Raw genomic sequence first — 12,087 nt, 5'->3', positions numbered from 1 at the left:
CTAGGGCAGCAGTACTTAATAACAATTTTTAATAACTGCTTCCAACCCCATGCACATGCTTGACATATAAACAAACCTCACTTGTTCACACTGTCACATGTTGACATATTAACAAATGACCTCACTTATCAACACTGTCACATGCTAACATATTAACAAATGACCTCACTTATCCACACTGTCATATGCTCACATATAAACAAATGAACATGCCACAACACTCTGCACAGATGCTCACATAAATACAATGACTTCACTGAGCCAATAAGCATTAGGCACATATTTAAACAACCTAACTAACAAGCCAGATCTGCTAAATACCAAAATAGGTACTAAACAATGACCAAATGATTAGACCACAACAACTAATTAGCAGAAATTTGACACATACCTTCACAGCACAGGCAAGGAACCTCCTGCCAGTATGGATGCCCTCGAAAGCAACAAGTCTTTCTGCTCGCTTCCGGTGTTCATGGCACAAAACATAATCTTTGCCCTCAAATTCGGAGTCATCCATGGTAGCAGGGATCTGCACGTGCGAAGGAAATCAAGAGATTTGGGAAGAAAACTTCAGATCTAGCTCAAGAGGAAAATCCCCAAATCCAAACCCTAACCCTATTTCTACCAACTCACCTGCATGATGCCGTCGTCTGAACCTGAGGTGGCGTACTGGTAATACCTGCCATGTGAACCTTCACTGCTGCCAGAGTCCTCACTCCAGGAAACCATGGCGACGCAGCGGCGGCGGTCGGAGATGTGGACGTGTCGACGACGGCGAACGAGTGGGAGCAGAGAGCGCGAGCGAATGAGGGTTGTGGTGGGTGGGCCTGTAACGACTCGAGGGGAGGGACCGGTCAAAAGGGTTCCGGCTCGAGCCGGCCCGCGCACGGCATCTCACGACGTCTAACGAGTCAAACGGATGAACAGTTATGCCACATCGACAAATGCGGGTCCCACCTGTCATAATCCCACTTAAAACGAGCGAACCGAGCGACTTGTGGTTTTTGCAAAAAATTAGCCCCGGAATTAGTGTTTTTGGGCACAAAACTAGAGACTTGTGATTTCTGCAACCCTAGCCTTCAATGTCGATGTTTTTTGCAATTCACTCTGTGAAAATGACGGGTGAATAGCTCCCATGCGACGTCGTTGGTGTGAACTGTCTCTCATGCGACGTCGTTGGCTGTAATAGCTTGCATGCGACATCTTCGTTGGAAAAAATAGCTCTCATGCGACACACCATTTACGCGGCTAGTTGGCTGTCCGTTAGGCTGAGATTTGGTTAGGACACTAGGGGTTATGTGCTCTGACTGGTGGGGTCCACCTATGGCCACGTAGTCAAGAGTCAACCGTCCACGACTCGACCGGTGACTGTGTGACCGTGCTCGACTCGCCCGTGCTGGACTGGGCGAGCGGCGCCACCGTAAGCATCTTCTCCGACAGTGGTTTCTTCTCCGCGGTGGTGGAGCGCATTTCTCGGCAGCGGCAAAGCTATTGCGAGGTGAGCCCGAAACCCTAGTCCCACTCCCCAGAATTTTGGGGGATCTGTGGCCTCATGCTTCCCTCTGTTTCTTGGCAATTTAGAATCGGGCTCCATTGGATCCGGGGGTTGTTTCTTCTCCGCGGCCCAGTGGTGGAGCGCCTATCCCTGCAGCGGCTATTGCGAGTGAGTATTTTCCAAACACTACTCCCATTCCACTGAATTTTGAATAAATCTGTGGCCTCATGCTGCCCCTGTTGCTTGATTGGATAGGAGATGGAGCGAGGGTAGATGAGATGGAGCGAGGAGACGGGCTGCCCCGAGGAGACAGTGCTTCAAATCGGTAATGCCACCCTCTTTTCTTGGCGATTTAGAATCGAACTCGATTTGGTAGTGACTGCCGCCGCTGCCTGCCATTGACAAAACAGGGGAGGTTCAGGTTCTGCCACCACATTCGCAATTATAGTGGAATTTTTTCCCTGTAAAGCCAAGCTCAGTGATGGCAGTGTCCAAGACATTGATAGAGATACCACCGTGAGGTTGGATGTCGATTTTGCAGATGTTGATCCCCAGGAATTGGAGATCATGAAGGAGAAGGCCGTGGGCAATTTGGTGGAGAGAATTGGGGAGAGTATTGTTTGGGGTCCAGAACAAGAGGTATCTCTGCAACGTTTCGATAACTATAATGGTGAATATGTGAGAATTGAAGATGGAGAATCCATGGTTGCTGAAATTGATCAGCAAGGAGGATGGGCAAGCAAACAAGTAACATTTTATGCAGAGCTAATTGATCTGCAAACTCATTCCAGAGTTGGTTATGTGCCATCAAAGATGGCTGCACAGATGGAAGATGATGAGTGGGTTTCACAAAAGAAGATGTTGGCATTGTTGACTGAACCGACTATAGTAGCTGAAGATACTGGGATTGATGCAGATGGAGAGGAGGGAACCCATGGTGCTAGAAAGATTGTTGTTGACTGGAATGTAGTAGAGTTGAATGAAAAAACAGATTTGGTCATTACACCAATATCTGACATTGATATGGCCGAAATGTTTGGCATTCAAGTTGATGACAAAGATAAGGAGAAGGATGACAGTTCTTTGCCAGCTGAAGGTAACACAGGCCCTAGAAATGCAAATGAGGATGAAGAACACCTGATGAGAGAGGCAGATGATGTGGATGATGCAGATGATAATGAGCTGGTTTGTTTGTATGACAAAGAGAACCCAGTTATTGAGGTGGGAAAGTTGTGGCCAAGCATGAAGGAGTTTAGGATGTCTTTCAGGACCTACGCAGTGAAAAAAGAGTTTGATGCCAAGACTATGTGGACTGATCGAAAGAAATTTTATGCTCGGTGCAAAGGTTATGATGGTGGTGGCAATCCTTGCAAATGGTACTTGTCTGCCAGACTACAACCTGATGGAAGTACAGTAAGGGTAAATCAAATACCACACCAGCATACATGTATGACCACTTCACAGAGAGTTTCAAAGATGACATCACAACTTTGGGTTACAGAGAAGATTACTCCTATTTTAGCCAAGACTCCAAACACTACTGCAAAGAGGCTTAAAGTTGACTTGGAGAAGTTGTACCCCATCCAGCTGCAATATACCACAGTGTGGAAAGCAAAACAAAGGGCCATGAAATTATTGTATGGTGATTGGGCAAATACATTTAGGATGTTGTATAGTTTTAAAGCAGAGGTGGAGAAGAGGTCACCTAGGAGTGTGGTGGAGATAGATACAGAGGTAACAGAGGATGGCAAGGTTTTATTCAGCAAGTTTTTTATGTGTTTGAAGCCTTGCATAGATGGATTCAAAGCAGGTTGTCGTCCATATTTGAGCATAGACTCATCTTTTTTGACTGGAAAGTGGAATGGTCAGTTGGCTGCATGCAATGCTCTAGATGGACACAACTGGATGTTCCCAATTGCAATAGGAATGTTTCAATCAGAGACAGAGGCATCATGGATATGGTTCATGATGCAACTGAAAAGATGCATAGGGCCAGTTTCTCCTTTGGCCATCCACACAGATGCATGTAAAGGGTTGGAAAATGCAGTAAAAAGTGTTTTCCCCCATGCTGAGCAGAGGGAGTGCTTTGGACATATGTGGATGAATCTGATAAAAAAATTCAGAGGAGATGAATTTGGGCGCATGTGGCCAGCAGCAAGATCCTACACCAGACAGACACATTCCTATCACCTTGGTAAGATATTGGCATCATGTAGTAATAATGAATTTGCTTCATGGTTGAACACCCACCATTCTCTGTTGTGGTATAGATCAGGTTTTAATACTGCCATAAAATGTGATCATATCAATAACAACTTGGCAGAAAGTTTTAACAACAAAGTGAAGCATTTGAAAGACTTGCCTGTGCATGACATGGTGGACCAAATAAGGATCATGATCATGAATTTGTGGGAGTTGAGAGGAAAAATTGCTAATATTTTGGAAGGGGACAAGCTTCCAGCAGTGGTACAACAGGTGGTCAACAGGAGTAGAAATCTTTCACATCTATCTGTTGAGAAATCTTCCTTGTGGGGTGCTGAAGTTAGAGATACAAAGAGTGGCAAGAGGCATGTGGTAAATACTGAGTTGCATGAGTGCACTTGCCAAGAGTGGCAACACACTGGAAAACCATGTGAGCATTCCATACTTTTTTTGGCATCTAAACCCAGGTTAAATATGCACCCATATTTGCATGAGTATTATTCAGTACAAAAATTCAAAGCTGCATATGCAAGTCCAATTCCTGCACTGACTGACCAATCTCAGTGGCCTGAGGTGGAAATAGAATTTACCTTGTGTCCCCCTGTCACTAGAAGAAAGGCTGGGAGGCCTAAACAGAGCAGATTCAAAGCTTGGTTTGAGAAAGGTGGTTGTAGTAAGAAGGGGAAAAAGGAAAAGGAAAAGAATGATAAGCCCAAAAGGGCTAAAAAAGGTAACAAAAATAGGTGCAAGTTGTGTGAGGTACTTGGGCACAGAATTGGTTCATCCAAGTGCATCTACACTCCTCAGAGGCCAAAGTATGTTTATATTACTGTTTTTGCAAGTTTTTGATTTTGCTACTTGTTCTATTATCTAACCAAGTCAAATGCTTTATTTTTTAGGAGGAAGCGTGCAGAAAAAGCCCCACCGCTTGTTGTTGAACAATGCTGGCCAGTGAAAAAAGCAAGACTCAGTGGCTATAGAAGGAAGAGCACTAAGCAGATAATGTTTGGTGACAAAGATATGGAGCTAACTGAAACTGTTACTGCTGAACATGAGCTAAGTGTTTGTGTTTTGGACGATGTGATGCATACTGAATCTGTTTTGCAGACGCTAGGGCAATCTGAAACTGTTGCAGATGAAGCAACTGTTGTGCTGCCATTCGAATCTGCTTTGACAACTGTGTTGCCATGTTTGGAGGTTGTGCTGCCAAGTGTTGAGTTGCAAACTGAAGTAGTTGAACAATGTGTGCCATCTACTCAATCTGCAGAAGTGCAAACTGAAGAAGTGAGACATGGTCAGGTGCAAAAGTTGAGGGGGCCTAGTGGAGTTTGCAAGGGGCCAAAAAGCAAGAGCATCAGCATCAACAAACTATGCGCCGTGGAACCAAACGGTGGAAAAAAGCAGAAGAAATCGAGTGGTAGAAAGAAGCAAAAGAAATAGAGTCGAAATCATTCAAATTTGATGTGAAAACTTAAGTTTGTTGTCATTTGATGTGAAAACTTATGTTCTTTCATGTGATAACTTATGTGCTATGATGTTGATTTGACTTGAAATAAAATTCAAATTTGAACCGATATTCAAATTTGAACCTATCTCCAATATTTTTTGAGTTCATTTGTTTGTTCTGTGATGTTGCATCGTTTTATGTACTACTATGCACTTTAGTTCATAAATCCAACCCTTTTTGTGAATTCCAACTCATAGTCACGGACAATGTTGTCCAAACAGGCTCCAAAGTAAGGGAAAACGGCCCCATTTCTAAGCAAGTTTTTTTCGACCTTCTCAAAATCACCCAAAAAAGATTTTCTTAGCTTATATTATACCTATATAGGATCAATACGAAGTCTCACCTTTTTTTGAATAAGTATTCATATTATTTAATTTATTTTTGAAAAAACACCCTTTAATACAAAGTTAGCAATAAAACAAGTTTAAAAATTTTAAATGCAAAAATAACTTCAGATCCTCCTTAGTCACTCTAAAATGAAGCTAAGGTGATGTTTTTGATTTTTTTGCATTTTCAAAACCTCAAACCCTCTTCTCACTCCTGTGAACTCCATGCAACCTCAGTCGAGATAGTCCAATTTGTGAAGGTTTTTTCAAGCAAAGATCATTAGATCAAGTTTATCATTTTATATCATAACTATGTAACATAAAAAGGCTATATGCGCAGGTTTTTCATTTTTTAGATTTTTTTTGAATTAGTTATACACATTTGAATGTTCGGTCAAACCTTTCAAAACCCCGTTGACTGCCTCCAAACCCCATGTAACCCTAGCGCCAAACGTCCACCGTCGATCTAACCCTAACGCCAAACTGCGGCCGTCGGATAGGCCTTCTAGAAGGATTCCGTGGGGGCTATCCGTGGGCTCCAATCTGATTGGCCACCGTTTTCTCTCTCTGACGAACAGATAACGTTGAGCGGGGGATCATCTAAGTGACCGTTGGGCCGAGCGGATCGGGCCCAGCAGAGCCTGGCGTGCGTGCGCACGGCCGTCGAGAGGGGGATGGGCTGCATGCGAGAGGGTCAATGACATGTGGGCCATCCCTGTCCCATGCATGCCATGCAACGTCGCAGCCTAGCTATTCTTTGCTCGTGAACACCTAGCCCGCCATTGCATGCACGCATCGACGCAGTAAAGCACGACAGGGGCGCAACGTATAGGTACGTCGCATCTAAGCTATTTTAACAAATGCATGTTTGAACGAGACGGACGCGTCGGTGGTGCAGATGTGGCGCAACTCCTTTTTCAGTGTCACGCGCGGATGAACGGGCCTGTTTCCCACGCGGCGTCACCGCCGATGCAAGTGCACGAAACGATGCAACTCGCCTGGATGCTCTGGCCGCCGTTTTTTTGAATTAATGCCCGCAATTACTTATGCCAGTGCGAACGGAGAAGAGAAAACGATCCAGAAGGCACCGTGTACACATTGACCACAGCTGCAACGCGGCTATAAAAGGGCACCATTTCCTCATCCTCTCACACTCATCTCTCAAGCCTCCTCCCCTTCTTCTTTTCGAGGCAAATCCACCACTCGAGCCACCATGCAGTTCAACGGCCCTACCTACCGTCGCCCTCGCACCGTGCCGGAGAGGCAGTACCCGGCCGGAGTCGTCGTCGAGAATAGCCTGAGGGTGTGGGCCATCTCTAGGTGGAGGGGCCCTAGAGAATTGGCTCGCTTCTTCCTCCAAGCCGGCTACCGCCACCTCCCTCCGGGCAGTCTGCCCATGTTCCACCTCCACGAGCAGTACGATGGCAACGCCAACGGCCTCGTCATCGGCCTCCACGTCACCTTCACCAACCCCTACGACGCTCACCACCTCCTCGGCCAGGTGTTCTGGTGTGGATGCGAGTTTATCGCGTTCACGACCTACAACATCTTCACCAACTTCCACCACATCTTCCCTCACCCCAACGGCATGCACAGCCTCCCCTACCAGATGCCGGAGAACGACGAGTGAGGGGCCCAAGGAGGAGGGGCCAAGGAGTGGCAAGGAGGAGGGGCCAAGGAGTTGTTCAAGTGCGAGTCTTCTATCTATCTAGTTTGTGTTTGTGTTGGTTCGGGTGTGTGTGCCCGTGTCTTCTATATATCTAGTTTTAATTATTTTACTTTCATGTTTTATGAACTATATGTAGTGGGGGGATGCCCCTCTATATGTTCTATCTATCTATGCTACTAGGGTACCCGATGCCCCTCTATCTATCTATATGTTTTTTCGGTCCTAAAGTTTCTCCATTGCATTTTATTTATGTGGCCATGTGTACTAAAAAAATGCACTAAAACATGATCCAATCATAGAAGTTGTTGTTAGCACGTGTCTAGTTAATTATCTTCCTTTTATGTTTTATGCACTATATGCAATAAAAATGGCGCTTCGTTGAAATAAACTAGAACCAAACAAATGCAACTTTTTTGGTTCACAAAGACTACAAGTTAGACTGCTAACTAGAACCAACCTTTTGTTTTAGCCGAAACAACACGGGACCCTACAATCGGACACGATAGCTTATGCATAAAAATAGCTCAAATAATTATCAGATGAGTTATCTAAAAAAAGGTGAAGGCAGGAAACTTAAAATTTGTAAAATAACCTAAAGCCGAAAAGATATATTGATGTCAATGACCGTGTGCACTTTTTTTTGCACTAGCTACACTTCTTTTATCAACGGGCCTGGGTATGTTCTATTCGGCCTGGGCCCTGCGTAACTTCTATATGGGCCTGGCCTTTTCGGGCAACTGTGGGACGAATTTTTTTTCTTTTTCTCCCTCTACCACTGAAACTGAAACTGATGACTAACTGAAGAACTGAAAAAACAAAACAGAGTGAAGAAGACATGCCGAATTCGTACAGCACAACACTTTTATTCAAATGTACATATCATTACGATTACAAATGATGCCCAATCTATTCACTTACGACTAATTATCATCACATAAACAAATGCGAGACCAATTACACAAACATAAAAAAATGCGGCCATCAGCCCCATCAAATTGCGCTGCTTCTGCAATTCGATGAGTTTCTTCATCTGCTTGTTCAGCTTCTTCAGCTCTGCCATCACTCCTGCATCCCCCACAGTAGCACCAATGGAAGGGCGGGCGCCCCCGATGGAATTGCCAGATCCAGGGGCCCCGGATCCAGATGCGCCCGATCCAAACTTGCCCAACTTCTCCGCCTCCAACGGTAAATCGAGCTCCCCTGATGCACCCTCCAGTTGAATCCGCTCTATGTACTCATCTAGCCACTCAAAATGGGTGCATTGCTTCAATTTCTGAAATCGGAAAGATGAACCCTAAATCCCAAATCCGATGGGGAAAAATGGGCAAATATGAAATTGGGAGATAAAAACCAAAATTGGCATATTGAGAAGTAAAATCTCACCTTTCCCTGCTCTGGTTTTCTCTCGCATTTCACGAATTCCCGCCCAAGGTTGCCATTCTTGTCGGTCGTTGTGACTAGCCGCTTCAGGGGTGTGATACGTTGGCATGCAGGGCATCTTGTCATGGGCACTGTGCCATAGCACGACCATGAGCGGCGGGAGGCTGAAGCGGAGCTCGACATTGCTAGGTCGCGGCCCGGAACGGCGTTGCTGCGCGTCGTCGCCGGAGAAAAAGAACAACAACGGTCGGGGAGGGGGAGGGGGGAGGATGGGCTCGGGTGCTGCACGGCTCGGGGCACGGCTCGGTGTCCTCTTGTACCAATGCTGACCTGGATAAGTTAGTGGGTCCCACGCTGTGGGTCCCGCTCACCTGACCAATGCTGAGTTGGATAAGTTAGTGGGTCCCATGCTGTGGGTCCCGCTCACCTGATTCGAGTTTTAAACATGTGTCTTTGGATTAGGCAGCAGTGTCGCATGGGAGCTATTTTTTCCAACGAAGATGTAGCATGAGAGCGATTACAACCAACTACGTCGCATGAGAGACAATTTACACCAACGGCGTCGCATGGGAGCTATTCACCCGAAAATGACTTGCCGCGTTAAATGGCTAAGTTGCCTGTCCAAGTCGAGCCATTCCAATCATGCAAGCTGCCCGAGGCCTGAATATTTCTTCCTTTTTTGATGAAAGCATTGCATCTAGACTTTGATTCATTAAGCAATTTCCTTTAGCTCCGGAACTTATTACATTGATTTTACATGTCCTCAACTTCAATGGTACCTAAGAGCTTGAAATGCAGTCCTCTCACCTTCAATGGTACTCCTTTCGTTTCAAAATAGATGACCCAACTTTATACTAACTTTAGTATGAAGTTAGTTTAAGGGTCATCTATTTTGGAGCGCGGGAGTACCTAAGAGCCTGAAATACAGTCCTCTTACCATGTTATGTTTTTATCTTTCTAATTGTCATCATGTCTCAATGGTACCTAAGTTGAATATCATCTAATGTTCCATGCTTTTCTTCTTTGAACCATTGACAGCATTTGAAGATTCTTTTCAGTTAGAAAATTACATAAAATGTGATCCTTACTATTATATCTCGAACTAAACTCAAAATTTAGTTTAGACTACCTCTTTGACTCTGTGAACTGTTGGTAAATCCTGACGATATATGATGGCTACATTGCAAAATAGCAAGAATACTACTACCCTACTACTAGCTGCTAATCAGTTTCATTCGTAAGTGCAATTTTTTGTAAGTCAAGTCCAATCCAAATGCAAGGCTAAGAATACAATACAAGTAGAAACAGACCCGATCCTGAAAGCCGGGCTACTGAAGCTTACTTAAACTGAACCTATGGGAATATGCATGCAAGAAACAGTACTCCCTCATATCCATATTAGTTGTCGCTCAAACGTACCACTGAAATACATCTAGATAAATCCGTTTCAGCGACAATTAATATAGATCAAAGGGAGTAGCAGAATTGATAAATGTAAATGTCGGCCGGCTATAAGCAACAAGAACAATGAGCAAGGAGCCTAGTAAGGGTTTTCATTTTGCATGTCAAGAAGGAAGAATATAAGCCCTGGGCAACGCTTAACGATCACAATCCATTGTTACTACAGATCATCAGATGCAGTTTAACGGTAAAATAGACTAGTCTTGGTTATCTGCTCTGAATAAGATAGACAGATGCAAACCAAAGAAGAGATCCTTACACTAGCAAGGCGTGCTTAGGGATATCGCTGGGATTGGCCGAGACCTTAGGTCTCCACACCGGAACGATCGGGAAGGCTAGGATGGCGCATAGGCCCTGAGGGCCTCCCACATCGCGTGCCATGTACATGTACCCTCCATGACCCCATTTGGTGCCCCATGAGTTCTTGAAGATCCAGCATCTTCGTAGAAATGCGTCCGTGCCATAGCCGACCACGGCGTGGGTGATGGTGTTGTTGCACGGACCAGTGTACACGCCAATGTCCTCACTGTAATAGTGGAAATATATGCCGAGCCCGATTTCCACTATGACGGGCTGGACACCTGGACCGCCACCGCCACCATCAAGGCCCTCTCGCCGCTGTATACTACATGGAACCCTTCTATGTTCTATGGAAGCAAAGCGGGAAAGGCCATCAGACCTCATGTGGCACCGACGCTCAATGCCGTCGTACGGGTAAGCCCTGTCTGTCGCTATACGGTTCTTTTTTATGAAATCCAAGGCTCGCCACGACTCGCCACACCTGCAACCAAGGTTAGCTTTGTCGCAGTCGATGAGCATCTGCGGTGACAGATCCTCCAGCTTGCCGGTCTTGATAGCAGTTATGCCCTCCACAGCGCTAGCGGCGACGAAGGCCCAACATGCGCCGCAATACTGCCCTTGATTCTTGACGCTTGTCACCGCGTGGGATCCCGCCAATCAACGCGGTCAGGGAGCTCCTCGTTGGTGATTGCGGTATGAGGCATGTAATCGAAGTGGTACGGGAGGTGGCCCGCCGAGGTGCAATCAGCTTCGACGTCGGGTAGCTCTGCATGGGTCCTGTCGGCGAAAATGTTGAGTCCGAGCTTGGAGCGCGCGTCGCCCTGGTTATTCTCATGAATGAAGCGCACATTCTGTTTGAAGATGCTAAAGCGCATCGACTTCTCATCGGGGTCATGCGCCACCTCATTGAACGTGCACCAGCGCTCATAGAGATCCCATAGTGACTCCTCCGACTCTAGGTCTTGATCAGTGATGCCCATGCTCGTGACTGGCACAACAGCTGCCATCGCGATGGCGGCCACGAGTAGTGCGGCCAGTCACCATGTTTAACCCACCCTGCACGGCACAACATATAATACCTCAATCAGTTTACTAGTTTATTTAATTTAACTAACTACTAATAGATATTAATTGAGCCGGTAAAAATTCAACTACAGCTTGCTTTGCAGGGTAACGAAAGGGAATTCCCTCCTCGAAACCCCATGGATGCAATCAAATGCCCTATAGGAGAAACAACGCAGGAAACCTCTAAGACAGAATGGTTAATAAGGAGAGAGAAAATAAGTATCTTCGATCACCATTGCTCATATGATTCTACTGATCCCCCAAAACAAGAAATCCACAAAATAAAACAGTGACAGAAAGTAGAAAACCAGCAGGAGGACGGATCCCTCTCATGACTAGGGTACACCTATAGCAAACTAATACAGACCAACGGTGGCATCCAAACAAGTCTGGAGTCCCAGCCAACAACACACAAAGAATAGCGTCGCGGGGAAGACAGTTTACCGCATTCCTCCTGTTCTTGAGGCATGCTAGCTCCTAGAAGGGGAACCCATGGTCCATGGCAAATAGCACACGTGGTATCGAAGAGGAGTGCTTTTGGTGGATGCAGTCGGAAGCAACTGCTTTTATAGATTATACAGACTATTCTTTAGTGTAGAGCACTCCTAAAATCTTGGGTATATATCAAGCTATCTCATATCTCAAAGTACTATGCACCATATCTCGAGCTATCATGTACATT

General features: G+C 45.6%; 1 pseudogene; it reads right to left on the bottom strand.

Moving 5' to 3' along the window:
- Window positions 1-10,295: 10,295 nt before the first annotated feature.
- Window positions 10,296-11,347, bottom strand: LOC123038237 (stem bromelain-like; annotated as a pseudogene).
- Between the last annotated feature and the right edge of the window lie 740 nt (window positions 11,348-12,087).

This window comes from Triticum aestivum, chromosome 2A (assembly GCF_018294505.1).
Source record: "Triticum aestivum cultivar Chinese Spring chromosome 2A, IWGSC CS RefSeq v2.1, whole genome shotgun sequence".
In the NCBI taxonomy this organism is placed as follows: domain Eukaryota; kingdom Viridiplantae; phylum Streptophyta; class Magnoliopsida; order Poales; family Poaceae; genus Triticum; species Triticum aestivum.
This window is presented reverse-complemented; position numbering and strand designations above follow the sequence as displayed.